Source organism: Apodemus sylvaticus, chromosome 10, assembly GCF_947179515.1.
Source record: "Apodemus sylvaticus chromosome 10, mApoSyl1.1, whole genome shotgun sequence".
In the NCBI taxonomy this organism is placed as follows: domain Eukaryota; kingdom Metazoa; phylum Chordata; class Mammalia; order Rodentia; family Muridae; genus Apodemus; species Apodemus sylvaticus.
Window position 1 is genome coordinate 92087700 of NC_067481.1, and position 26889 is coordinate 92114588.

Here is a 26889-nt window from a genome sequence, read left to right on the forward strand (position 1 = left end):
CATTTCTTTAGGTGTTTCTCAGCCATTCAAGACTACTCCACTGTGAACTCTGAGTTTCGTTCTATACCCCATTTATTTATTTACTTGTTTACTTGTTTACTTATTTATTTATTTATTTATTTATTTATTTATTTATTGTGATTAGCTTCTTGAGTTCATTATATTTTGGATATTAGCCCTTTATTGGATGTGGGGTTCGTGAAGATTTTTTCACAATCTGTAGGTTGCCTATTTCTCTTATTGGCTATGTCTTTTGCCTTACAGAAGCTTTACAGTTTCATGAGGTCCTATTTATCAATTCTTGATTGTATGTCATTGGAGTTCTGTTTTGGAAGTTTCCCTCTGTGCCAGTGAATTCAAGGCTCTTTCCCACTTTCTCTTCTATTAGATTCAGTGTTATCTGGTTTTATGTCGAGGTCCTTGATCCATGTGGACTTGAGCTTTGGGCAAGATGACAAATATGGGTCTATTTTCATTTTTCTGCATATCTACAACTAGTTTGACCAGCACCACTTGTTGAAGATTCTTTCTTTTTTCCACTGTATATGTTTGGCTTCTTTGTCACAAATGGACACTTCTGTGTTCATAAGTGTGTTGTTTGATTTCTGGGTCTTGAATTGAGTGTCGTTTTTTGGCAATGTATACTGTGAAAGCATGATGTGTGTTGAGACCCAAGGCTGCAGTGAAGGCTCACATATACTGTCAGCCTCACATCTGAAGTCTGCTTGTCAGTGCACCAGGCTGCTTCTCCACTCTCCTGCAAAGGAATGATTTTCTTTTTAGTTTTGTCACAAGATTTGTTCAAGATTCTCCCAAACTGAATTCATTATAGCTTCTGTATTTCTGTTCTAGAGCATTCTTAGTTCCAGTAGGAAGTGCTTGTAGGACCACAAGGCCCTGAGTTGGTTCTGTGTGTGTTCATAATTCAGCTGACTTTTTTTCCTGTTTATCTCTTCTTGTTGTCATCGTGGCCTTAGAAATAGAAAGCTAGCAGAAGTGGCTTTCCTAGAGAAAGATGCTGATATTTGTCTAATGGCCTCTCTACTAGAGCAGTAAATCTACATGCAAATTAAATATTTGTGTGACAAATGATAATGGTTGTCATCAGTCTAATGTCTTCTTAAGTTTCCTGGGTATTGTTAATTCAAAACATAGTTTGAGTTGACTTACTGTTATTGATTCCTGTACTCCTTATAGCTTAAAGAAAAACCTCACCTTTGCAAGGGAAATATGGTTATCAGATGCTCTAGTTTTCATAGAATAAAAAGACCTAGAGGGATATAAATGGGGAGAGTGACAGTTAAATGGACATGGTGAAGGTTAATGCTTGCTTCCTGCATTGATATCGGAGGTCCCAGTCACTTGTCAGTATACTCTCTAATACGTGCAGTACATCTTCATTAGGAAGGCAGATAGCAATCAGTTTCAGATTTCCAGATGAGCCTGTGGCCAGGCCATAATTAACCTTTTGAACTTGGAATTGTAACAGAATGTACTATTGGCTTAGGTTATCAATTATGGTCAGAGTCAATTGATACTCACTCAGAGGGGCTTATTGTTGATTGATATTATAATTTACTCGTCTTCCCATTGTGGTGATTAAAAAGCAAAGGTGACATGGCATGCTATTCTAATTTCTGTTCATGGAAAGAGAACATTTTATAAGCCATATACCTTGCCAAACAGTTATTTAAGTAAAAGGGTTATCTCTTAGTCTCTATTATTATTATTATTATTGTTATTATTATTATTATTATTATTATGGATTCCCATAATTGTTAAGGGAACTTTTAAAACTATATGATCTCAACTTATAGCAGAATTCTCTTATAGCATTTCACCCTGTAAAAGTTTAGTCAAACCTTCTAGTTGGTTTTTTATATTTTTAATACATTTTATCCAGTATTTCATTCAAGTCAAATACTATCAAAAATAACTAATATAATTTTACTTATTTTGGAAAATGTGCTAACGTGGAAAATGTTAGCAATCCAAGTTAAGGAAGCATGATTTTAATATATGTCCAATAAACCCTTACTTTTAAATTAAATTAAGCAGCTTTTTATTCTTAAGTATATTTTATATTATTATTAATTATAGTTTTATAATTTTAGGAATCATTTTTTGATATTAAATAATGTACCATGAAAATTACTTCTTGGGAACAATTGCACTTAGGAATTTGGACTTTGTTTTGCCATGTTTTTGGGTTTTTGTTGTTGTTGTTGTTGTTGTTGTTTTCTTGCTTTATTTTTAAGACAATGTATGCTGTGTAGCCCATGCTGGCCTCACATATGACTGTCTACATTGTTTAAAATTATTTTCAGTGAATCTGTCTTCAATTAATTTCCTTTAAGTTTCTTATGACTAGAATGAACATTGTATATTTATTGTAATATTTTATAATGATGATAAATCAAAGACAATATAAAGGCAAATACATTTACGAAGTGAGTTATGTACATTGGTTTGATACAAATTCATTAACAAAGTGATAGCACAGAATTTTATTAAAGTGAGAAAATTGTTATGTTACATTTTTTAAGGAAGTCTATAAAATTTTCTACTTAGAGATTAAAGGAAGATTATTGAAAAGAGACTGTAAGGAAGTATAGGAAATTAAAACTGGAAATGAATACACATAGAGTACCATGGATATTGCAATTTTAAAGTTTCTCTTCTGGATAAAACCCTTCTGGTGATGCACCGTAGCACCCAGCCCCTTTCCTTACCTGCTTGGTGTTCCCTGCCCTTCTCCTCTGACATCTCTCTTCCCACACCTCCTGTGTACAGTCTCATGAGCCCATTAGGGCAGGGGGAAACCCTTTGCTCTTCTCCTCTTAGGTTTTCTAGTTCTGGAGTCATAAATTAGACTCTAAAAACAGGTTAACAAGAATGTCATGGAAACTTTATTCGGTAATTTTCTTCTGTACATAATAACAGCTTTTATAACAAAACTAAGGGCCCAAAGAACAGTTAGGATCAAAAGCAAAGTTGGGCATGATGTTTGAAATAATGCAATGTAGGTCAGATGGGTTTGGGCCAGCTACAGTTAATTATAGCAGGGTAACTAGGAGGGCCAGTTGAACAAGATTTGCTTGTTGGTTCCTTCCACTGGTGTAGAGAGAATGCCTTCCACGCGGTATTCTCCTACAGTGCAGGAGAAAATGAAAATTAAGAGCACTCTTCTTGCATCTGCTGTTTCTAAAAAGATCCTTTAACTCAAGACAGTGCTGTGCCGAGGTATATGTTATCCTCCTGCCACCCTGTGTTCAAACTCAAGCATTTCTGAAATGCAGAAAATGGGAGTCTTCCATCTTCTGAGGTAAGTATAGAAATAAGTTGGGCTCTTTCATTATCTTCCCAAAAGTTTTTTTTTTTGAAAGGTGCTGTAAATTCTTTTTCTCCTCTCTTCTCTTCTTCCCTCTCCTTTCCCTCTCCAGTGACTGAAATTAGACCCAGGGCATGCTAGACAACCACTAAATTATACCCTATACCCTCCATGGCCCTTCATTCCAGTCTTGGCTTCCTACTCCCTGGTTTCCTAAAAAGCTGATAAAATGTCCTTTAGTGACTGTTCCTCCCTTTCTAGCAAATTCTTACCCCCAAGAACAGGGGCTCTAAGTTACTCAACCCCTCTCAGATTGGCTCCCTTAAGTGTTTGTCATTTTTCCAACCTGCTGTGGTCCTTTACTACTATGAGCGCTTTATGTAATGTTTTGTCTAGAATGCAATTTTTCTGTAATTTCTCTTTGCACTATTTATTGCTCCATCATGGGAAGGTCTTACCTTTGCAGGTTATGTCTGTGTCAGTGACTATTCTACTCTTTATTTAAATAAGTCACCTTTTCTCCACTCTCAGAATTCTTCTTCTTCTAATGTCTTTGAACAAAGTCATTCTCACCTTTGATCATAAGCGCGATCCACAGTGTACATCCCTAATGAGAAACGTATAGAGATGTTAAGTAGCTAAGCAGTGCTAATAGTAGTCTATAATGCTCACACTTTTCTTACATTGCATGATGCTGCTACTCTTCCAGATCTGCAACTCTGGGCTTTTCATGAGTTTATATAAATTATTTCAAAAGAGGTTGTATAGTACAATAGTCTTCAGTTTCCATGGTAACATTCTTATTTACTACACATCCTTTGTTTACATGATGCTACATTTCTTTTAATTCCACACCCCTCTTGAGTTGATTAGTAGAAGAATTTTAATCCAGCAACATGGCAGCTCTGGTCAGGGATTGCATCCAAAGACCTAGGTCTATATGATCTGGCCATAGCTCAGACACACCCTGGATTGCAGTATGATCTAGCTGGACTATAGACATGTCCTTAGTAGACACCTTTATTCCCTAACAATGATGGTGAGGTTAGTTTGTAGAAGGAGGCAGCCATGTTTGAAAGTCATGTCTAACTGAGGGGCAAACAAAGTGATGAATCAGAGAAAAGTTTAACAGAATGAGTCAGAGATAGGACATGACCAACTCACTGGAGAGCAGTACAGGAAAGACAGGCTACTTAAGAGCAACAAGTGAGAGAAAAGGGGGTGAGTGTGTGGCAGTTTTACTGGGACAGTTTTACAGACAGGTTGCAAAAATAACAGCCTAGACTCAGGTGAAGACAGAATGAGTCAGGGAATAAGAATCCAGAAGATTGGAACATACTGCCAAATTTAGTCTAAGGCCAAGCAGAAGTTAGTCAGACCCAAGAGAAGCCAGATTGAATCAGTGAATTTGTAAGATTAGATTGTATCTAGGCTAAAAGCTTCCAGACCTAGATGTGTGCATAGTTAGAACAGAAAAAAAATGCTCTGGACTCAGCCCATGCCGTGCATTACACAACTCTGTATGGCTCTTATCTCATCCCACCATCTAAGGAAATAAAGTGACATTTAGAAGCATCTTCTGTCTTCATCCTCGAAATTATGATTAAAGATAGAAATTGCCAGGAAGTGAAGAAATTGGAGACATTACAGGAACACTCTTGCCTTGTTAATCCTTTGCCCATAGCTAAAATGTGTATCTTACCTGAACCTTAGTTAACACCATTTGGGCATAAAATTCTTGCTTCACCACCATGCCTGTCATAGAGTAGATACTTAATACATGCTGTGCTTTCTTCTTTTCCTTGCTTTTCCCTGTGAGGTCTGCATAATCCTAATAAGAGTCCAACAGAACTGCAAGTGACAGGTGGATCTCTAACAGTCAGAGGCCTCACTTCAACAGTGCCTGCCATATTGTCTGCCCTTTGGGTGATTGCATGTCTTTCTTTTTTGGCCACAAAACTACCAATGATTAATTTCTTAGATTTGAGAATACTTATCAGTCATTTACCCAAACTATTGATGTTAAGAAATGGAAAAGAATTGTTACTATTGGGATATGAATTCACTATTGTTATGAACAGCCATTGAGCCATTCACTTATTCACAGGAGTGTGAGCTGAGTTACACAGTCTAGACTGTATTACATATCAGCTGTTCTTTGATCAAATAAATATATGGGAAAATAGAAAGATGCTCTCAACACTTTCTACACAATAGGTATCTTCATTTTAGCTTTTTAAAATTCAGGATCATTCTATATAGTAGGCCAAGCATTTAGAATCAGTTACCTCACTTAATTCATAGAACAGTTCCTCCAAGCTATAATTATTGCTCTTTTCAAGGAGGAAATTAAGTCTGTGATAAGTTGAATGCTGTCCCCGAGTTATAGCTAATAAGAGGAGGATCTGGGAGTTTAGCCTAAATTCTCCAAATCTAGAAACTCCACTTTTAATTTCTGTGCCAACAGATTTCAGAGTGCATTCTAAGAACCCTTTTGGGCTCCATGATTCTCGCAGGGGCTCAATGAAACTAAAACTGTTTTCAAAATAATTGTAGAACAGTTATTTCCTTTTAAAATCTCATGCCTAATTGTGCAATGGTGTTCTCAAGAAACTATATGCCATGTTATATCACCAAGGATTTCAGGTAACGGCAGGTATAAAATCTACCTTTTGCATCTATTAAGGGAGCTGTTGAGGTATAGAACAGTTGAGAACTTTTATACAATTATCTTAATTCAGAGCCCGCCTTTATGTATGTGTTTTGAGTGTTTTAAGTTAAGTTCTTATTTGCAGAAGACCTTACTACCATTGTGTTAAGAATAGCATTTTTTTTACCCGTTATTCAGTTTGTTGTGGTAACACTTGACAGTGTAGGATCAAGAGTGGTCTCTAACTGATACAACTGCATGAGCAGAGCTGCAACCCAGAGTTTGAAAGCTAGAAAGTCAGTACTAGAAACTGGCCAGAGCCCAGATAGCAGTGAGGAGACTGCTCTACCCTTCATTACAGGTGCTGGCTGTTTACAGTGAAAACAGGTTAGTTCGTCTTTGCTCGGCCATATGTAATTCTGTGATGGAATTGAAGAAATTCAGTTTGTATTTTGGGGGATGAGGTCATCAAAGGTAGGCAGTGTAATGTGGGTGTGTAATGTGTACTCTTTCTTTCTCCCTCTTTTTTCCCCTCCTAACTCCTGTGTTTTCTCTTTACAGTTTTCTCTTTACACAGTCTGCCCTAGTCAATAAATTCCTAACCTCACTATGGAGGAAGAATGGATGCAGAATTATAATGCTGCAAGCTTAGAAATCTGTATTTTTGAAAACTAACCAAAGCAAAATAATTTGATCAATTGGCCTTGATCAGTTGGAGGCTGTTTTTCTAATTTCTAATGGTTCCATTGCTATATATTTATAACAGAAATGAAATGTTGCTTTACTAGTGTAAGAGAGGCGGCATGCTTTGATAGCTGGGCCATCGCTAAGTTCCACACACTTTTCACTCGGAGCGGATGTTTCTGCTGTCTGCCTGCCACGCTCACCACAGGCTCAGCCTGTTCCTGTACTTTGTATTCTTGTTTAAGTGGATGCCAGGGGAAGGTGATGGAAGCACATGGACCCACATCTAATGTGTGGGCAGTGTCCTGGGTCAGCTCTAGCCTGAGGCCTTTACATAGAGTAGAGGTGGGATTCCTCAAAATAAAACAGTAAAAATACATACTTGGCATTGAAACTTTACTTTAGAAAACAAAACAGTTCTGAAGTATAAATAAAAATCAACAGGATTTACATATTAATTAACAGATTGATTAGTATGTATTGTGGGGTGTTTCAATATTTTAGATAAAGTTTGCTTTGAATAAGATTATAAAAATTCTTGGAACATTCTCCTGCCTCATCACGGCCTCGCACATCCCAAGAAACCAGTGTTGCATGCCGTGCTTTCCTTACAACGAACGTGGAGCAGACTCCACAGATGAGAAGAGGCGGCTCGGCCTCTGATCTTAGTAGTCGTCCGCTTGCTTCTTGGGAGGCATCATCCTTGTCTCATTGTTCTCACATCTTTTAAGTGTGCTCATTCAAAATACCTTAAATCTTTTTATAGAAATGCCATTTTATTTTTAATTGTAGCACTTTTAGTAAGAGTTAGAAGATGCAGGAATGCATCATTAAAGAGATAGTTGGTAGCCTATGCAGAACTGACCTTGCATGGTGAAGAATAAAAGTTGCCACCAATTATTTCTTTGATTGATACAAATTAGCAATTTGATACAATTCAGGAAAGCTTGATACAATTTTATTTATTCTGGAAATGTGTATTGTATTGACGTTTATGTGAGCAGTCTGTCATGTTTCATAAATACTTAGATTTTTGTTTTTAGAGTTCTTTTGTTAATTACTAATGTTGATGGCATGAGCTTTTTAGTTGTACAGACTTTGATTAAACATGATTTGTACCATTTGGCATCTTTGGATTAAATTTCTGATACTTAGATCTCCAGCTTGTTTTCTTTAAAGCTAGAATTAAACCAGGCTATTTAAGAACAAAGGAGATTGCCTATCATAAATTCAAAATATTCATTGTCTTTGTAGAATGTTTCCCCTTAAAAATAAGATTGTGCTTCAAAGATGTCTAGGCATTGGAAATTGAACTTATTTGTATCTGCTATTGATTTATTCAAGATCTGACACTAGCTTTCAAATAATGATTACCTCTTAAATGGGCAATGTTAATTTGTCTAGCTCTGTGCTACTGTATTGTACAGCTTGGGAAAAATGTGTTTTTGCAGTCTCTTCATTCAGATGGTTTATGAATTAAGAGCAAGGGCCTATCATATCCTAAGATCCTGCAGTTCATTATTGCAAAACAAAGTCTCCATTTATTAGGCAAGGATTGCATACGATGTCTGCAAGAGTAAACAGAACCACTCATAAGAATAAGCGTTGTCTTCGAATTTGTCCTGAAGTGTGCTGAAGAGCATGTATGCTGTGGCTGTGATAATGAGCCGTACAGTAGAGCACGGTGATTTATGATACCTGCTTCTGACAGCTCTAGTGCGGAGATTCCCAGGGTATCCGATCACGGCATTAGCATGCTGACAGCTCAGCATTTAGAACATTATGGTAATTTATCCTGCCTATGCTGTCACCTGCACTGTCAGAGTTTCTTTTTAATGATGGTATAACTATTTTGTTTGTTTGTACTGCATTCTTTTCATTTGGCTAATGCTTTCTCATTAGATTGAACCTAGTAAATGAGAGTAATTAAGTGCTTCCTATAGCTCAGATGCAGTGATTAAGCTGCGGAGCTGCAACTGACTATGTTTTGTCATTTATCTCTATTAATCTGAGAATAATCCAGATGATAAACACATGTAATTTTTTGCTAATGTTCAATAGATGGAATTTATAGTTCCTCAGTGGAACCAAGCATTAAGTATATATTCATATATAAATAATAAGTTTCTTCATGTGGACCTGCTTTAAGTAAGCATACAAGTAACAACTAAAGTTAATGAAAAATATTCTTTTAATTGCCATACTGAATTTACTCTTCCTGAAGTGTCCTTTCATCCTCACCACAGAGAAAGTAAAGGATGCAGGCTTCCATCCCTTTTGTGGAGTAGGTTGCTTCTCTCAGTTCCAGGACAAGACTGGCCTGGCTGAGTTTGTGCAAGTGCTTGGTTGGGGTCACTCCATTCTGAGTCTGTCAGTTCTCTAGTATTCTGATTCTCTAAATTATACTAATTTATCAGTATTTCAGAAAATATTTTAAATGAATTGTTAAATAATTAATGGATTATTCTGGATTAAACTATAGAATTAGTAATTTAGAGTTATATGATTGTTTTTTGTAAAATACTTTATTTTTATTTCTCACATTTGTTCTAAAGATAATAGTGCCTTTCGAATTTTTGTGTGATTATTATATCTATGAATAACCAATTAGCTTTTTAAAATGTTTATAAAAAGAAATGCTTAACCAAATGATATATTTTGTATATAATGAGAAAGTAATGTATTCCAAGTTCATGTGTTTTAAATCATTATTATGTAAAGATTTGTTCCTCTTTGTGATTTATTTTTAAGGCAAAATTCTAACAGTTTCTCAAAAATATTGAGAAGATAGGATTATCTTTAAAGTATTGTAATATTTTTATAAATGTTTTTAATCTCAAAATTGCTTAGTTTGTCAATATTTCTTTGGGTAGGTTATGCCAAATTTTCATCTCCTGTACAATAATAGGAAAATTGAAGGGAATCTAGTTGTTACATAAGTTACAATCCCCCTAAGTAATTATGAAATGTCAGAGCTCTGAACTTAATCTTTGTATAGCTTGCTTTCAGACATTGTACTGCATTAAAAACTGTTTTCATGTTTCATACAATAAAAGGTCTTGAGTATTTATTCATGCAGTATTATTGTGCATAATTGGATTGTTTGCTGAATTTTATTATATTAACAAATGATATCATTTAAATTGACTACTGGAAACATTGATGCTGAGCCTACCTCATTTAATTTTATTTTTAGTAAGTTGAAGTTGAAGATATCATATAAACCTTGAATGACATTTGATGATTCATTTATTCTTTGGACTTATTTCCAAAGAAAAAATTGCTATTAAAAGGCGGGTTAGACTGCACAGGGACCTTCTCTTTCCCTTTGGGCAGAGAAAGTCTTCATGTAGACTTTCTGTGAATTGAAGTGATCATAAAATTATATAGCGTATTAGGTTCTCTGTAGGTCTCTATCATAGAGCTTAGAAGATTTAAAACTTGACCTAATGTATTTTCACCTGTTTTAGAAAGCAAATTTTCACTTCTATACCTAAGGCTGACTTGAGGCTGAGTTAAAATATGTGCTGAAAGTATCAGATTACATATGAAGTAATGATTTGTTAACATTTACTTAATAGAAGACTCCGGGTGTGCAGATGTGCTAGGTGGCTCTGGCGAACAATGCCTATTAACCAAAGATGCACAAGCAGAGACCTAAGCCCCAGGTCGGAGACTGTTCCCTAGTGATTGCTTCATAAAAATCTTCCCCTTTCTTTTGCATTCCAAGCTATTATCGTGGATATTCCATTAGTATTAATGTAATGTGTTAAGCTAATATAATGTTTCTCAAATGTTAGACTTCAAAATGGGAAGCCAAAAAACTGTTTTAGAAGTCAGGAATAAATCCTATCTCTGTATACTGATTTTTAAGTAAAAATCAGATAATACTTGATGGGCTGTTCTCTTTCTTGACTTTCTTCTTAGTGGGTTAAAAGATAAGAGCATTGGTTTTGATAGACTGGAACATTTTGACACTGTGTCCATTGACATAATTTCAGGATTAGCTGTCATTGTCGTGTTTGTTTCCCTGCATGGTTTTTTAATGCCCTTTCTTAGACAGTAGTAGTCTTTACAGCTGTTAATGTCCAAAACCCTGTCTCCTTTAAACAAAGAGTGAGGCTGTTTGAGCTGCTAATGTTGAAATCACAATATACAAGTGTTTCTTTGTTCTTGGCTTTAAAAATAATTATGTAATAGAGTAAAAAGGATTTTTTCCTCCTTGTTGGTCAGTTCTGTAGAAGTAATTTAAAATACTGTATATTGAATTCTTTGATCATTTCTCCTGGGTGGACTGAGAAAGAAGTCAACGCTGAGGCAATTGCTTCTGGGCTCTCGTCCTGTGTGCCTGGTAAATGAAACACAAGGAACCCCACAAACCACATGACTAATGGCCACCTCCAGTGCTGCCTGCAATCAAAGATTAATTTGCTTTATCAAGTTTAAAGAATACCGGGTGATAAATCATGTCAAAAAGAAATAATCAGTCAAAGGCTGATTCTTTTCTACACTCGAGGACAGGTGCTCCACGGCATGCTCTTGCCATTTGCGGTTAATTCTGGTTTTATGCATTTACATGTTCATCTTAATTTGTGTTTGGTTGATACTTGAATCAAATAATTTCTGTCATTAAGATCAACTAGCATCTCAACCAAATGGCAACAGTATCCTTGGTCTAAGAGGTATTCCCTTTACTTTGTGTTAAGCATATTCTCGTGAGTATTACGAGTATCTCTTTCTTTTGTAAGATGTGAGTTAGCTGATGCCGCGTGGAAAGTATGGTGGTGAGTTTGCATGTCAGGATGCTTGTTATGAACTGGGTGTTCAAATGTGGGACAGAAATCTGTGGTGTCTCTGTGTGTGTGTGTGTCTGTGTGTGTGTGTATGCGTGTGTGTATACTTCTATAAACACACATCTCACCTTTTTTTTCCTTCTTTTAAAGTCAAAGAGAAAAACTGGCTCTCAGGCTCCTTGCAGGATTTTCCATGTAAGGAAGTGGCATCCCAGTGTTGGAGTCACGGATCCTTATTGAGTAGTCTAGGGCTAGGCTCATACTCTGGTGGCAGCAGTGCTGTGCCAGTGTTTGGCAAAGCTTCCTACTCACAGGCTGTGTTCTGAAGCTTTAGGACATGCGTAGAGTGTGTAGCTATGTCTAGGGCTAGATCCTTACTCCCATTGGTAGGAAGTTTGAAGTGCAGGTTTAAATAAACATTCATCATATACTTGGAACCCAGAGCTGTAAAGCTACCTATGTGTGAAAGCAGTTGTAGAAAAACTTCTTTCTAGAATGGGTCATTTTCTTTTTGGTTTCAGCCAATCCTTCTGCTTAGATTCGCAGCCCAATTTTCCTCCAAGTAATTTGTTGGTGGTGCAAGGCCTGTGCTGTAGCTGGCTTCTGTTTTTGTTCTTCTTCTGATTCCTGAAAATTAACGTAAACGATTTATAAATGTCCATTATGGATCTCACTAGCATCCCAAAGAGAAAGCATCCCAATGTGTGCCTTGTCACATTCTACTAGGATTTAAGACTTTTTTTTTTTTTAACCTGCCCAGGAATCTAATGTGCCTGTGCACTGTGGCTGGAGAGTGAAACGTCCTATAGACTCAGATATCTGGAGCCTGCTCCACAGCTGAGGGAGCTGTTTTGAAAGCCTCCCGGCCAGTTAGAGATGGATCTCACAGAAGGAAGTGGAATCACTAAGGGTAGGCTGATGTATTACAGTCGGCCTCACTACAGTGTTTGCTCTCTCTTCCTGACTACAGAGGCAATGTACACTTCACACTTGCCACCACCCCTGCCCACCATGGTCGACTGTGTGCTCTCAAATGGCAAAACTTGTGTTGATTATTTGGTTACAGTAAGAAAACTAATGTACTATATTCACATTATTTCATGTGAAGATAGTTAATGTAATATCAGTTCTAAATTTATGGATCAGGATGATAAAATCCCTTGTGTTTTGAATTTTTTAAACTCGGATAAGACAGTGATTCACTGGTGCTCACTCACAGTTGGAATAATAGGATTCTGTGCTAGAAAATTGCTAGTTACTGTCTGTTCACTCACCCCTCAGCTGCCACTTGCTCAGAGAAGCCCTTCTAGATTTCCTAAAATAATATTTTATAACTACCAACATCTATACCTATAAAACCCTTTGTGTGTTATTGATTATTAAGATCTAAAATTTTGTAGACAAATTATAGTCTTTGTAGGATTGGAATAATGTTTTACTTTGCTTGTGCCAGTGTTTGGAACAGTGTCTACTGCACCTTGGTATATATTATCTATTAAATAAATAAGAGGGCACACTATGTGCCAAGTTGCAACTGAATGCACGTCCCAGGCATTAGGTTGGCTCTCTCTTGTGCAAGCAAAGTCTGGTCTAGAAAGAACAGCGATCATAACTGCTCTTCAGCTTGAAAACCTGCAGTCCTTGTGGAAGTCAGTGCTGTGGTCTCCTGTTCCCTGGCCAGTCCACCTCGACCCAAGAGCACAGCTGCGGAAGTAGAACAAAGAAGAAACATAGCAGGAGGTTCTGTTGTTGGCATAGGTGCTTACACATCTATATGTCCTTTCTGGAACTCATAAAGCAATACATACTTTTGGCAAGATTGAATTTTATCACATACATAATTATACTCAACTTTGAATCAAAGAGAATCTTTAAGGGTTTGAACCCAGACAACTGTTGATCTTTTCTTTACCATTCTGCACAGGATGGATTCAGCTCCAGCTTATGCAGTACTGCCTGTCATCTATTGTATACCCTGCATGCCAGTTTAGTTTCATAAAAATGGAATGAACAAATGAATGAATGAAAGGCAGAGGCCATTTTTGGGTACTTGAAAATTTGAGGACAGCTTGGAGGCCTAAGTAAACAAATTTAAAAAGGGAATCAAGAAACATCTCATGAGACACTGTATTTGAACTACTTTTTTTTTTTTTTTTGGCTTTTATGATTTTTTTAGACATGGTTTCTCTGTGTAGTCCTGGCTGTCCCGGAACTCACTCTGTAGACCAGGCTGGCCTTGAACTCAGAAATCTGCCTACCTCTGCCTCCCAAGTGCTGAGATCAAAGGCATGCGCCACCACTGCCTGGCGGAGCTTGTCTTAAAGATAGAGATGATGGCTCCATGCTGAAAGTAGAGGGTGATAATTATTCCCAGCTGAAGGAAAGGAAGACACAAGGCTATGAGGATGTGAAAGCATGAGGTGGTCAGTCCACGGGAGTTCCCTGCTGATGAAGACCGTGGTCACAGGAAGATGATTGCTGCACTTGGGAAGAGACATGGTGAAGCAAGAGAGGAAGACAGTTTTGGCTTATAAAAAATAAAATATCAACAAAGATTTTTAATTACATAGGGAAATATTGATTACTTATATATTATGTTGAGCTGGTGACCAATGAGTAAAAGTACTTATTGCCAAATCTGACAACCTGAGTTCAACCCCCAGTTCCCTTATGATAGGAGAGACCCAACTAATTCCCACAAGTTGATCTCTGATCTCTACACACATGTGCATGTTGGCATGTATGTACACACACATTTAAAAAAAAAAAAACAAAAACATGGCAATAGTTGTCCTGGAATGGAAAAGACAATTAAAAGGAAAATGCAAGTTGCCTGTTAAGACATCTTTGAATTTCTGGTGAAAGGGCTATTGCTTTACACACACACACACACACACACACACACACACACACACACACACACACATAGTAAATACTATGAAAGCTAAACACTAAGTACCAGGGTTTCTGTGCATCCAGAAAAGCAGCACAACTTTTTAGCTTAAATTATTTAATTGGTAGGTTTAGCATGAATTTGTGGGAAAACCCCAAGGTTACAATCTCATCAGCATTACCAACAGGTTTTTTTTATTTTTATTTTTTTGAGGCTATTTTCCTGGGCTTTGCTCTGGACTCAGTTAGCATTATAAGTTAGCCATCTTCTTAGCATCCCCTGTCTACAAAACCTGTATTTATCCCTTAGTTCACCTGTACTTTGAAACAAAACCCATATTTCACCTTTGCCTAAGCAGCAGCCTTTTTGTGTAATAAGGCACAGAGTAGACACTTGTTTGATTAACTTCTTAGTAATATATCCTTATCTTGAAAGTTTAACCAGCTGACTTCCCTTTGCTTCTGTCCAGGTTTTGTGCATTTCTTCAGCCTCCACAATTTCATCAGCTGTTCTTTTTAGGATCACTTAATGTTTTGATACTAGCAAAATAAAAATGTTTCTTTAAAAATTGCTTTGAGAATTTCATATATGCATACTCTATTTACATCATTCCCAGACATACAAGCTGACCTCCAGTTAAGCCAGCACCATTTGTTGAAAAGGCTATCTTTTTTCCACTGTATGGTTTCAGCTCCTTTGTCAAAGATCAAGTGACCATAGGTGTGTGGGTTCATTTCTGGGTCTTCAATCCTATTTCATTGATCTATCTGCCTGTCACCGTACCAATACCATGAAGTTTTTAACACTATTACTCTGTAGTACTGCTTGAGGTCCGGGATACTGATTCCCCCAGAAGTTCTTTTACTGTTGAGGATAGTTTTAGCTATCCTGGGTTTTTTGTTATTCCAGATGAATTTAAGAATTGCTCTTTCTTACTCTATGAAAAACTGAGTTGGGATTTTGATGGGGATTGCATTAAATTTGTAGATTGCTTTTGGTAAGATGGCCATTTTTACTATATTAATCCTGCCAATCCATGAGCATGCAAGATTTTTCCATTTTCTGAGGTCTTCTTCAATTTCCTTCTTCAGAGACCTGAAGTTATTCTCACACAGATCTTTCACTTGTTTGGTTAGAGTCACCCCAAGATACTTTATATTGTTTGTGGCTATTGTGAAGGGTGTCATTTCCCTAATTCCTTTCTATTCTATTTTCATCTTCCTTTCAAATTATATTATGAAATTACCTGTGTGGTTTGTTCAGAGACAAACTGAAAGCATGACAGTTTGCTTTTTTAATAATATATAGTTAGATTTTGCATGTACTAAGAGACACTGGTTACTGCTTGTGTTTCTAAAAGCTAATTTGTAGTAATGTAATCTACAGTCTATAATCTGTAGACAGGGCTTAAACTTTGAGGTAATTTGCATCTGTCTACATTAATGTTTTCCTTGAACAAAGTAATATACTCTACTTTTGTTCTTTTTTAAAATAATTATATTAAATATAAAGAATGCATGCTAATTTTGATAATAGTGATAAGTAAATGTTGTTATAAACTGATAGCAGCTTCCTTGGGGGCCTCTGTCAGCTCCTGATTTCAGGTTAGAGTAGTCTTCTGCGTCAGTTGGATGTATTACATGATCACCAGTAAGCAGATGCAGAGAGTGCAGGGGAGACAGGTCGGATGTAGACCTGTAACCAGCAGGGTTGGCAAATGGCACACTTCTGTTTGGTTATGCACCTGTTTTTCTTGTGTTCCGATGGTCTAAACCATCTGCTTTTATATTCCCCCTACCTACTTTCAGCCATCTTAGAATTTAAAGAATTTTTTTTAAAGAGGTTCAGAATTGAAGGAAAAACCATGTGGTGAGTATTATGGAATCAATCACAGTAAGTTAGGACTCCAGGCCACTCTTTCAGGGCCTGTGTTTTTAGAATATTCCAATTTAATCCTCAATGGAATAACTAGCTATAGTAAGTTGTATGTTATGGGGTTAAAAATGTTTTTCTCCCTCCACAACTACTTATTCTGAGATATCAGAGTGTAAATTGCCTAAGTGGATCCTTGGCCACAATGTAAAGCACTAAAAACAGATAGCTTTTTAATATAAGCAATTTACATGTACCTTTTCATTAGAAATGGGGAAGGGAAGAAGATGAACACCATTTGGTAAAAGATCCTAATTCTTCCTAAACTAGATATACCACCCTTATTATCAATTTTAAAAGTAGCATTTATAAAGTACTTATTGTGTAATGGCTCCTAAACTAAGCATTTTCTTCTGAGCAATGAAATGTCCTCTTTAGCCTTATGCAGATAGGCATTATTGCCTTCCATTTTGTAAATGATAAAAATGATTTTCAGACAAGTTGAAGAAATTTTTCCTGGATCATACTTGAGCCTGGAAACTTGAACTCTGGTTTCTGTGTGGTATACTGTGGGAGAGTTTTTCTGCAAGAGAGACAGTATGTTTTACTTAGGTAGATCTGAGCAAGCCTCATTGACTTGTGAAGGTCTTGGCTCCTGTCTGTTCTTTGGTACCCTGTGGGACATTTTAGGGTTATTTCCTTTTGTTTTGTTTTCACTGATCATTAAGAAATAGTTGGCACTTGGTCTTCCATACATCTTATTAAAATTAGCTAAATGTTTAATTACTTAAGGAAGAAAAGGAACATAGTATGGCCTATTTCTGAACATGTACAGAACTTTTGTTTTAATATGTATGTTTCATATATGAGTGTGAGTTTGTGTGTGTGAGAGAGAGAAAGACAGAGACCGAAACAGAGGAAGGGAGGGAGGGAAGAGAGGAGACCGAGCAACCGCCCGAGGCCAATGTGTATTGTCTTCCTGGGTCAGGCTCCACCTTATATTTTGAGATAAGGTCTCTTACTGGACCTGGTGGTCAGATTCAGATAGACTGGCAGGACAGCAAGGTCTCCGTCCGTCTGCTTCTCCTCTCCAGGTCTGCGCTGCATTGCTCACCTGGGAACAAACTCCGGTCCCCATGCCTACATGGCAAGCAGTTCACCCGCCGAGCCTCTCCTGACCCTTATCTTCTTAAGGGGATGCATATGAGGCATGTGATTGAGAGGGGATGGGAGGAAAGGGGGAGGCAAAGCTGTAATTGGAATGAAAGATAAATAAATAATTAAAGAAAAGAGTTTATATAAGTGTTAGCTGAGCCTGCATTGTCTTTTAAAGACTACAGTTAGAATCAAGTGACCATATGGTGACATTCTTTTAGAGCTTTATAGCTGCCTAGAAATGTAGTATGCAAGCCAGACCCACGGATACAACAGAGAAAGGTTCAGTTGGGCATATTTCAAAGCAGTGCTAATAGGTGCAGTTCATACTTATTAAAATCAAAGCACATATGAAAATCAACATCATGGTTGCCTTAAGTCTCTTTGGCCTAGAAAGCTGAATACTTAAGAAGGAAGGTGTTTTATTGTATTGTTTTTCCTATGTTCGTGAGTATTGGTAAGATGTGAGAAGTTTTCTGAAATATTTTAATTTCCTAAGCGCTACAACAAAGGGATTAAGAATGCCATTTCCACAGTCAGTACTTCTGATGCTATGGATTTAGACTTCTTTTGGTGCATATTTAACTGAACTCCTTTGAGTAAAAGAAACCATCCCACCCTACTCCCTGCCAAGGAATGGGTAGATAAAATGGAGGGTACACACAGTTCAGAATGTGAAAAAACTTCAAATTGAAAATAAAAATTATGAAATGTCTGGAAAGGCCATAATATCAAGGATAAGCGATCTGTGGTATCAGAAATGGCAGAGAAGCCCAGAATTAAAATGCTTGACACCTGTCTGCTATGTGCAAATAGGTAAACAAATCTTAAACCACATTTTGATCTTAGTTCTTGCCACTTCTAGAACTCTGCTACCTGCTTCCCTAACACAAGGAATCAGTACATTCTGTGAGTAATCCCTCTCAGCATCTAGTCTACCCGCTGGCCAGTCTGAGTCCTCACTCTCCCTTCCATCACTCTTTTTTTTCCATTTTCTACTTGGACCACATTGATGTTCACCCATACCATCCCCATTCAGCCATTCACACAGATATATATAATAATGATAGTGCTAGCATTTGTTTCTAGTTCATTACATGCTAAACACTTCGATATACTTTTTCTTCCATTAAATTACTCATAAAGTGTTATTAACCCCAATTCTACAGAAAAGTACTATATACAGAATACACAAGTAGGAAATGACATCACAGAATTTGACCTCAAGTATCATCAGTATAGCTCAGCAGGTTAAGGGGCTATCCATGCAAGTCTGGCAACATGAGTTCGGTTCCCCAAGCCCATGTAACAGTAAAAGGATAGAATGAGCTCTGTTAAGTTGCCTTATGACCTCTACCCGTATCATAGCACAGGTGATCGCACACAGCTTATACATACAAACATGGTAAAAAAAAAAAAAACTATAACAGATTTAACTTTAGCTCTACCTAGCTCTCTAAATGCATTAAAAATGATGAACTATTATTCCTGATCTTGTTCATTGAATAGGTTATGCCCATGTCTTCATTTTCTCACTGTTTGGATTCTTGAGGACAAGAGCAACAGCAAGCCATCCAAGAGCATAACTTGTGTTTTCAGTACAGCTAGGTCATGGCTACGTTATCAACCATTTCTTTGTGATTGCTGGCATATAAATCAGGCAGGATATAGTGTTCAGATTTTTAAGTTATGAGAGAACTTGAATCCTGATCCTACTAGATTTTCTGAGATAGGCATTGCTGAGTCTGCAGTGTTATGTTAGGAACTGGCAGATTAGACCAGCCAGTATTTAGATTTTAGGGATTTTAAACTAGGAAAAGATCATACAACTGTGTTATTATTCTTGGCAAGAAACTTACGCTTTTTGTCTTTTCTTTCATTTTATATGTGTGTGTGTGTGCGTGTGTGTATACGTATATATGTATATATATATACGTATATATATGTATATGTGTGTGTGTGTGTGTGTGTGTGTGTATATATATACACACACACATATCTTACTGCAGATCTATTTAGTTCCGTACAATGTGCTAAGCAGCAGTCACAGTTGTGACCAGAGAGAGCTAAGCTAGTCTTATCATTACAAACTGGTAAAGAAGTTAAAACAAGTATTTACTCAATTTGGTATGTCTCATAAGTGATGGGCATATACGTATATGGTTATATATATAAATATTCAACGTATTTTTGCTTCTTTTTAATAGTAAATACTCATGTTTGCTACTCTGTCAGAATACTCTTATACAATCTAAGGCTACAATTTTGTGGATTTTCACTCAGCTGCATAATATAAATTTGTAAGAAAGGATTAGGAGCCGCATGGTGGGACAGCTGGGCCATGAGGGACTCAGCTTCCCACTCACTTCCCACTTCCCACTTTCCTATCCATACATGCAAATCCTAGTGTCAACTCCATTCCGCCTATTTGTCAAATTAAGAAGGACAACAACAGCTACTAACATTCCAGCCAAGAAGCTAAGTTAAAGCAATGGCTTCTCAAATGACGCCAAGATGCAGACATTGTCTGGATTGTCACATAGGTTCTAGGTGTAATTCAAGGTTTTTTCCATGCACCAAATGAAAGTTTAATTAGAATTTACTGTACTGCAATAAGTGTGTGTTTTGTCCCTTTCCTTTGCCACTGACAATATTAATATTTATAGTATGGGGAATGATCTTTTTTTTTTTTTTTTTTTGGATTTAGTTTTTTTCGAGACAGGGTTTCTCTGTATAGCCCTGGCTGGCCTGGAACTCACTCTGTAAACCAGGCTGGCCTCGAACTCAGAAATTCGCCTGCCTCTGCCTTCCAGAGTGCTGGGATTACAGACGTGTGCCACCACCGCCCGGCTTTTTGGGGGGGGGGGAGGGGATGATCTTAATTTCAGCAAACATGATCATGTACTATTAAAAAAAGAAAAATAAGTTGAATATATTTATAAGTATAAATATATATATATACACACATGAACATAGAGAAATGTAAATGTAGTACAATGTCATTATTACTGAGAGTAATGATTACTTTTTAAATAACATGCTTTGAACTCTTTAAAAACACTTACCTGTGGACAGTGGTGGCACACGCCTCTAATCCCAGCACTTGGGAGGCAGAGGCAGGTGTATTTCTGAGTTCAAGGCCAGCCTGGTCTACAGAGTGAAACCCTGTCTCGAAAAACCAAAACCACTTAAGTGGCCAGTAAGATGGCTCAGCAGCCAAAGGGCTTAGGCTGTAAGCCGACACCTGCGTGCTCCCCCTGAAAGGCTCCCTCCTCCACACATGCTCCACCCCACTTGTGTACCTGCTTTCACACATACCATGCACACACACACAGTGGAAAGTAAAAATTATTAAATCTCCCATAAGGTCCTAATTGTTAATCATAATTATACTAATTCAATAGGAAGAAAATGGAAATGCAGACTGCTACAAAATGTAAACTTTGGTTCATCTCTTGAAGAAGAGTGGGGCTGAAGTGGTTGTGCTTTTAAATTTGAAGCAATATTCAGCATACTGAATTAAATAAAGTTAAAATTTTGTAGGTATGGAACAAAAAAGTCACAGATATTATAGCTATTGAAGGAAATAGAGGAGATTAATAATTTTTTAAAAGCACATTACCTCATTTGTATATTCTTATCATGGGATCAGAGGATAAGAGCATTAAGTAAACACACTTATTAATTTAACAATTTATTCCTGGAATTGAGTATAGATATTCCCAAACTGATTTATATACAGAAGAGCCAGTGAGACGGGGGAGTAGGGGGAATTACAAATTACTTACTTTTACAAAGTAAGATTTTCATGGCAGTTTTTGTGGCTATGTGAACATAATTTAAAATACATGCTATGTGTGAGAGAGAGAAAGGGGGCGCGCAAAGTGCACTTGGTATGGGTGCTGTGTAGCTAGCTCTTTATAAACACAGTGCATATGAACCGAGCGTGCACTTTTCTTAGATCCAGTAATCTCGCTATTTTAAATTTGTTTTAGGTTACTGTGGGGAACTATAATTTGTAAAAGAAGGCATTGGGAACATAAATTAGAAAAGGATACTCTCTTGGCACTCAGTAACTGAGCAAAGTTTAAATTAATCCTAGTTAGAAAGCCTTAAATATCTTTGGTGAAAAAAAAATATTTTAAAGTTCATTTTGGAGGTGTTTTTAAAAGGTTTAAATAGCATGTATAGATTTCATGAATAGCTTTTACTGTATATTGTAGGCATTTGTAGATCACATTATTTTTCCTATCAGCTATTTGGCAAGAGTACAGAGTACACAATTTGCTAAGATGGTTAATAGGACACAAATATAGACATTTCATGTACTGTACCATGTAAATGTAAACCTTTGTAGTTACATGTTTTTGTAGCAAGAGAATTGTTTTAAAAGGCATGTAATTTATTAGCTATCGGTAGCTGCTTTATTGCCTTGCCGCTCTGCAGTAATAAATAAAAGAAAGTGAACTGATTTTACAAATGGCACACAAGGTGCACATTTTGTGGGGGAAAAGTCTTTTTTTAAAGAATTGGCATTAAATCCTTTTTTTGTGATGACAAAGAGGCTAAGAGTGCAAACTGTATTTTCTGTTTATCGAAAACAGTCTTTTTTTCTCCGGGGCATTTTTTCCTATGATCATCAAGGGATTTCAAAAGCAATAAAGTGTGGAATCACTGTTCGACTTGAGCAGTATTAAAACTTAGGTTTTAATTTCAGTGAAGTAATAAGATTTGAACCTGTCTCACATTACAGCACTGTAAGGCATTTAGCAATTGTATTTTAAAGGAGGTTTTTAAAATGCAGCTCACTTGTAAGCTAACTGTCTTTCTGTAATTAATAGTTTTTCTTTAGCCTAGGCTGTTGTGGATCAGACCAAGAAATATCTGAGTTTTTAGTAACACATGGTAATTGTAAGTCTTAATTCCTAAGTAGTCTAAATGTCTAATAATTTTCTATTTGTGTCCAAAGCTGCCAAAGTGTAGTGGGGGAAACAAGCGGTATTTAAAGCTATAGTGTGTCTCTGGGCTTTCAAATATACAACTGTACACGTGCATGTATATTGTTATGAGTTGTTATGCAAAGCAAAATTGTGTCAGTATTTTATCCTTCAGTATCATTTACTAGCTTTTATGCACCACATCACATATATATACATATATATATATTAAGCATATATATGTATTTTTGTGTGTATATATACATATATATTACGTACATATATTAAACATATGTGTGTGTGTATTTTTGTGTACACACACACACACACATTTTAAGTGCAAGATAAGGGTTTATTTGTAAAGCTAAACCCGAAGTTATAGTCTAGATTCTTCCATGTGTAACACTGATACTCATAGTTATGTCTCAAAAAATGCTCTAAAATATGAGCATTTCTATTAGATCAGTGTGAGAACATACTTACTGATAAAAGATTGTATTTACCATTTTGAATTGCTATTGAAAATAATTGCCTCTACAAAAGGAAACATCTGTATGATGGCACATGTTAACGCTGCCATCAATTTTTAACATTTGAGGGTTGAGCTATGACCTTCTGTGATGCCTGTGAACAGTAACTGCCTCCATTAGCCATCAGTTTTGTTTCTTTATTTTAGTAGATGGCCCAGACTGTAAATATTAGAGGATCTAAAATAAATCAACATATTATCCTAAGGATACAAAATGTAAGAGCTATTTGTGGTTGGGAACCTTTGACAGATAGTTTGGATGAAGCAGATGATTGCCTGCCTAGCGTATCTGGTCTCCATTGCTATGCCTGCGGGCAGTTTAGTGCTATGGTTGTATATTGATGTCAGGGTTAGTACTGAGTGGCTAGCAGTGACAGATGTCTATAATTACAGGCAATGCTTCCAGTATTTCTGAAAAGCCAGCCTATGTTGAACAATTATCTTATTTCTGCCTTGCCAAAGAGCATGTTCCAATTGCTAGTATTAGCAGTGGTGGGTATAGAGCTTCATCTGCTGCCTTGGGACAAATGTGGGAAAAGCAGTTGGTTATAAAACATAAATGCAAAATATTTTTTCAACATTTTAAATTAGTTAAGTTCAGTGTTTCCCTAATTTTTATCTCCCCATAATGTTCCTGTTGAAGGAGTCTGGAAATATAAAAACACATTTGGCATACTTATTAGGATTTTGTTTTCCCCTAGGCCTGTGTGGCTCCCCAGTGCCAGTATCCCTTGCTTTACTGAATAGATGTTAAGCAAGTTGGCTTTGAAACAAGTTTCTCTGATGTAGATTGTATGTTCTGATTGATTACCATTACAAAATTGGAAATGCACTTTCATGGAAATTTTCTCAAACCCAGTAAGTTTATTTGGAAAACTTAGTGGCAAAATTGTAAAAATGATAGAAAATGCTAAGCCATCGGGCTGGAGAGGTGACTCGATGGCTAAGAATTCTTGCTGCTCTCTCAGAAAACCCAGTTCATTCCTCTGAACCCACGTGGTGGCTCACAACTGTCTGTGACCCCTGTAACTCCACTTCCAGGGATTCCAGGGCCCTGTTTTGCTTCATGGGATCATGCATGCAAGTGGTGTCCATAAATTCACACAGTCATCAACATGTATATATAATAGCAACAAAAAAAGCTAGCACATGCCAGATAATGTAGTATACCAGTAGTTTTACATTTGCTAAGGATTACAATTCTTTGGGTTTTGGTTTGTTTATTTGTTTGTTTTGCTTTGCTTTCTGTTTTCCTTGTTGTTTTTCAAGACAGGATTCTCTGTGTAGCCCTGACTTTCCTGGAATGCACTCTGTAGATCAGGCTGCCCCCAACCACCTACTCCTGCCCCTCAATACTTGGATTAAAGGAATGCACCCAGCAAGAATTGTAATTCTGAAATTTTGTTTTAATCTCCCATCTTCAACGATTTTCACTTTTTAAACACTTAGTGTCATTTCCAAACTCCAATTTGGAAATCACTTCTTTCCTTTCCCCCTTTGGCCAACAAAGGTTCATTAGGAATGTTTTTATTCTTTGTGATACAAATGTAAAACTGTCTTTTTTTTTTTTATCTAGGTATTTGCCCCTATAAACGTGGTCCATAATGCCACAATTGACAGGAGGTACAACCATCCTAACACATTTCCACCTTCTTAACGTTTAGGCATGGCATAGTAACAGTGTGTAGACATGGTGTAGGTTTCGCCTTCTTCATTTTCAAGTTACTGTAGAATTAGAAAAGCCAGGAAAAGGTTGAGACGACAGCTTCATCTTAAGTCCTATTCCAACCTGTATTAAGGTTTCTCCTCATAGCTTAAACACTTGAATAAATTTTTAATTTTTTAATTTAGCTTTTTTTAACTAGATATGATTATCATCATTGTACAGACTAGAATTTCACAAAATCTTCCTACTCTGAACCAACCCAGCTTGCTTTCCTCTGTGTCATGTTACCTATCAGGTAATGATGGGTTTTAGGCATGATCAGTTTCATTGTGTCTGAACAAAACTAACATTATGACTTCATCCCCATGTTAATTATTTCTTAGGGGAATTAAATAATTTAAACTTCTCGTTTTATTTTGGAACCCCTTTTGTAGGTGTACTAAAGGGAAAAGTTGACAATTAGATGGATTCATTGATCTGAATTGGAAAAACTCCAATAATTTATTGGATGTGGAAATATAATTCATCCACTTGTCTAGTGTGTTGAAAATATATGGCAGATGTAGGAAGTAAAAATCTACAATGACTCATAAACCGCTTCAGAATTGAGCGCTCAGGTGATGCAGGCAAACCTTGAGTTTATGACATGGGCTGCCATTCTGTGTTCTTCCCACTTCTGTCCCGGTGATTTTCTTACTGCTCCTCCTACAGACCCATTATAGACAAGATATTATGCTGCCTTTCATGAGGCCTTTCTCTCTTGTAAACATTCTTGTTTAACCATTCTTCACAAATACCTTAAAACATACTACTATTTTCCAGTATCTGATCCAGATAAAGTGCAAGTACAAGGGATTATCATTCAACATGCACCCATAGTAGTGACAGCAGCTCAGACATATAAGAATTTTACTATGTCAGGACTGTCTTGCATACGTTGTATAAATCTGCTACTTTAATCTTTTCAAAAAGCCAATGAAAATTAAGTCCCATATACATCCTTATCCTAAAGTTAAGAAGCTAAGCTTTAGAGGTTAACTGGCTTAATTATTGCAATCACTCTATAGTGGGCTGAGTCCCACAAGTCTTCCAATTAGCCCTCTAAACTCCTACCTAGTGATACTATTTTTAATTGTTTTATATTTATTTATGTATAGGAGTATTTTTGCTTGTATGTATGTATATGTATCCGATGCATAACTGGTGCCCTCAAAGATCAAAAGAATGTGTCAGATAGCCAGGAACTGGAGTTAGATGGTTTTTAGCCACCATGTGTCCTGGGAATTCGAAACCAGGTCCTCTGTAAGGAACAGTAAGTGCTCTTAATTAACCCTGACCTGTCTCTCCAGCCTCACATACTGTTATTTATTGCATTATATTTTTTATTTTTATATAGATAGCAATGGAGACAGTAAAAAAGTAATTTGAAGTTGTAAAATTAATTAAATAAAATAATTTTGAGTGACTCTCTGCACCACACTACAAGGCTAGTAAGTAGTAGATTCTCAATCAAAGCCTCATGTGTGTAATCGTGTATTGTTTGTGTATTTCCTCCTGGTTCAAGTTACCTTAAAAATATGTACTCAGTACATTTGGTTATTTTTGTTTTCTTACTGACAGAAGCAAATGTTCCCCGAGCACTGTGTGCTATCCTGGCCCACCAGTCGGGCTTCTGCATGTTCATGAATAACTTGCAAAAAGAAGACTTAAGATAGAAACAGATTCTAGATTGTTGTTGCAAATATTGCCCACTCTGAGTTGGAGGAAGTTTTTGTTACTTAGCCTGTAATAGGAGAATAATTGAAAATGAAATGAAGGGCCTTCTTCACTGTGAAATGAGGCTAGGAACAAAGCGCAGTTTATGTAACACTTGCCTAGCAGGAGAAAGCCCTGAACTTGAGCCCCTGGCACCACGTGGAACCAGCCATGGTGGTACATGGCTATTATCCAAGTACTCTAGAAATGGAGACAGAAGAATCAGTTTACATCCACTACATAGCAAGTTCAAGACCCACTTTGTCCATTTGAAACTCCATCTAAAAACAAAAAGCATAGACCCAGTGGAAAAATGTGAATGTCACTCATGATTGTCATTTCTGGATCATTATTTCATTCCTTACCATGTCACAGATTTCCTCCTACACATAAAGGACAAAGAATTAAGTATCTCTTAATTGGAGGGAGTGAGTTACAGACGCTGTTTTGAATATAGGAAATGGGGCATGGTTTCAGAGAGAGAATGTGAAAAGGAAAATAAGAGACTCGTGTAAATAAAGATGCTAAAAGTAGAGATTACTTTTGAGTAATTGTCTTAGACCCACTACAACTACAAGGAGATGCACTTTTTCAGAGGACTGGGTAGATGTGTGTATACAAGAA

At 36.8% G+C, this 26889-nt stretch overlaps 1 protein-coding gene across 2 annotated transcripts in view; it reads left to right on the plus strand.

Annotated features, from left to right (window-relative positions):
* Ranbp17 (RAN binding protein 17) overlaps positions 1–26889 on the plus strand; it is a 308050-nt gene that overhangs the window by 161242 nt on the left and 119919 nt on the right. The gene's annotated exons all lie outside the window — the stretch shown is intronic.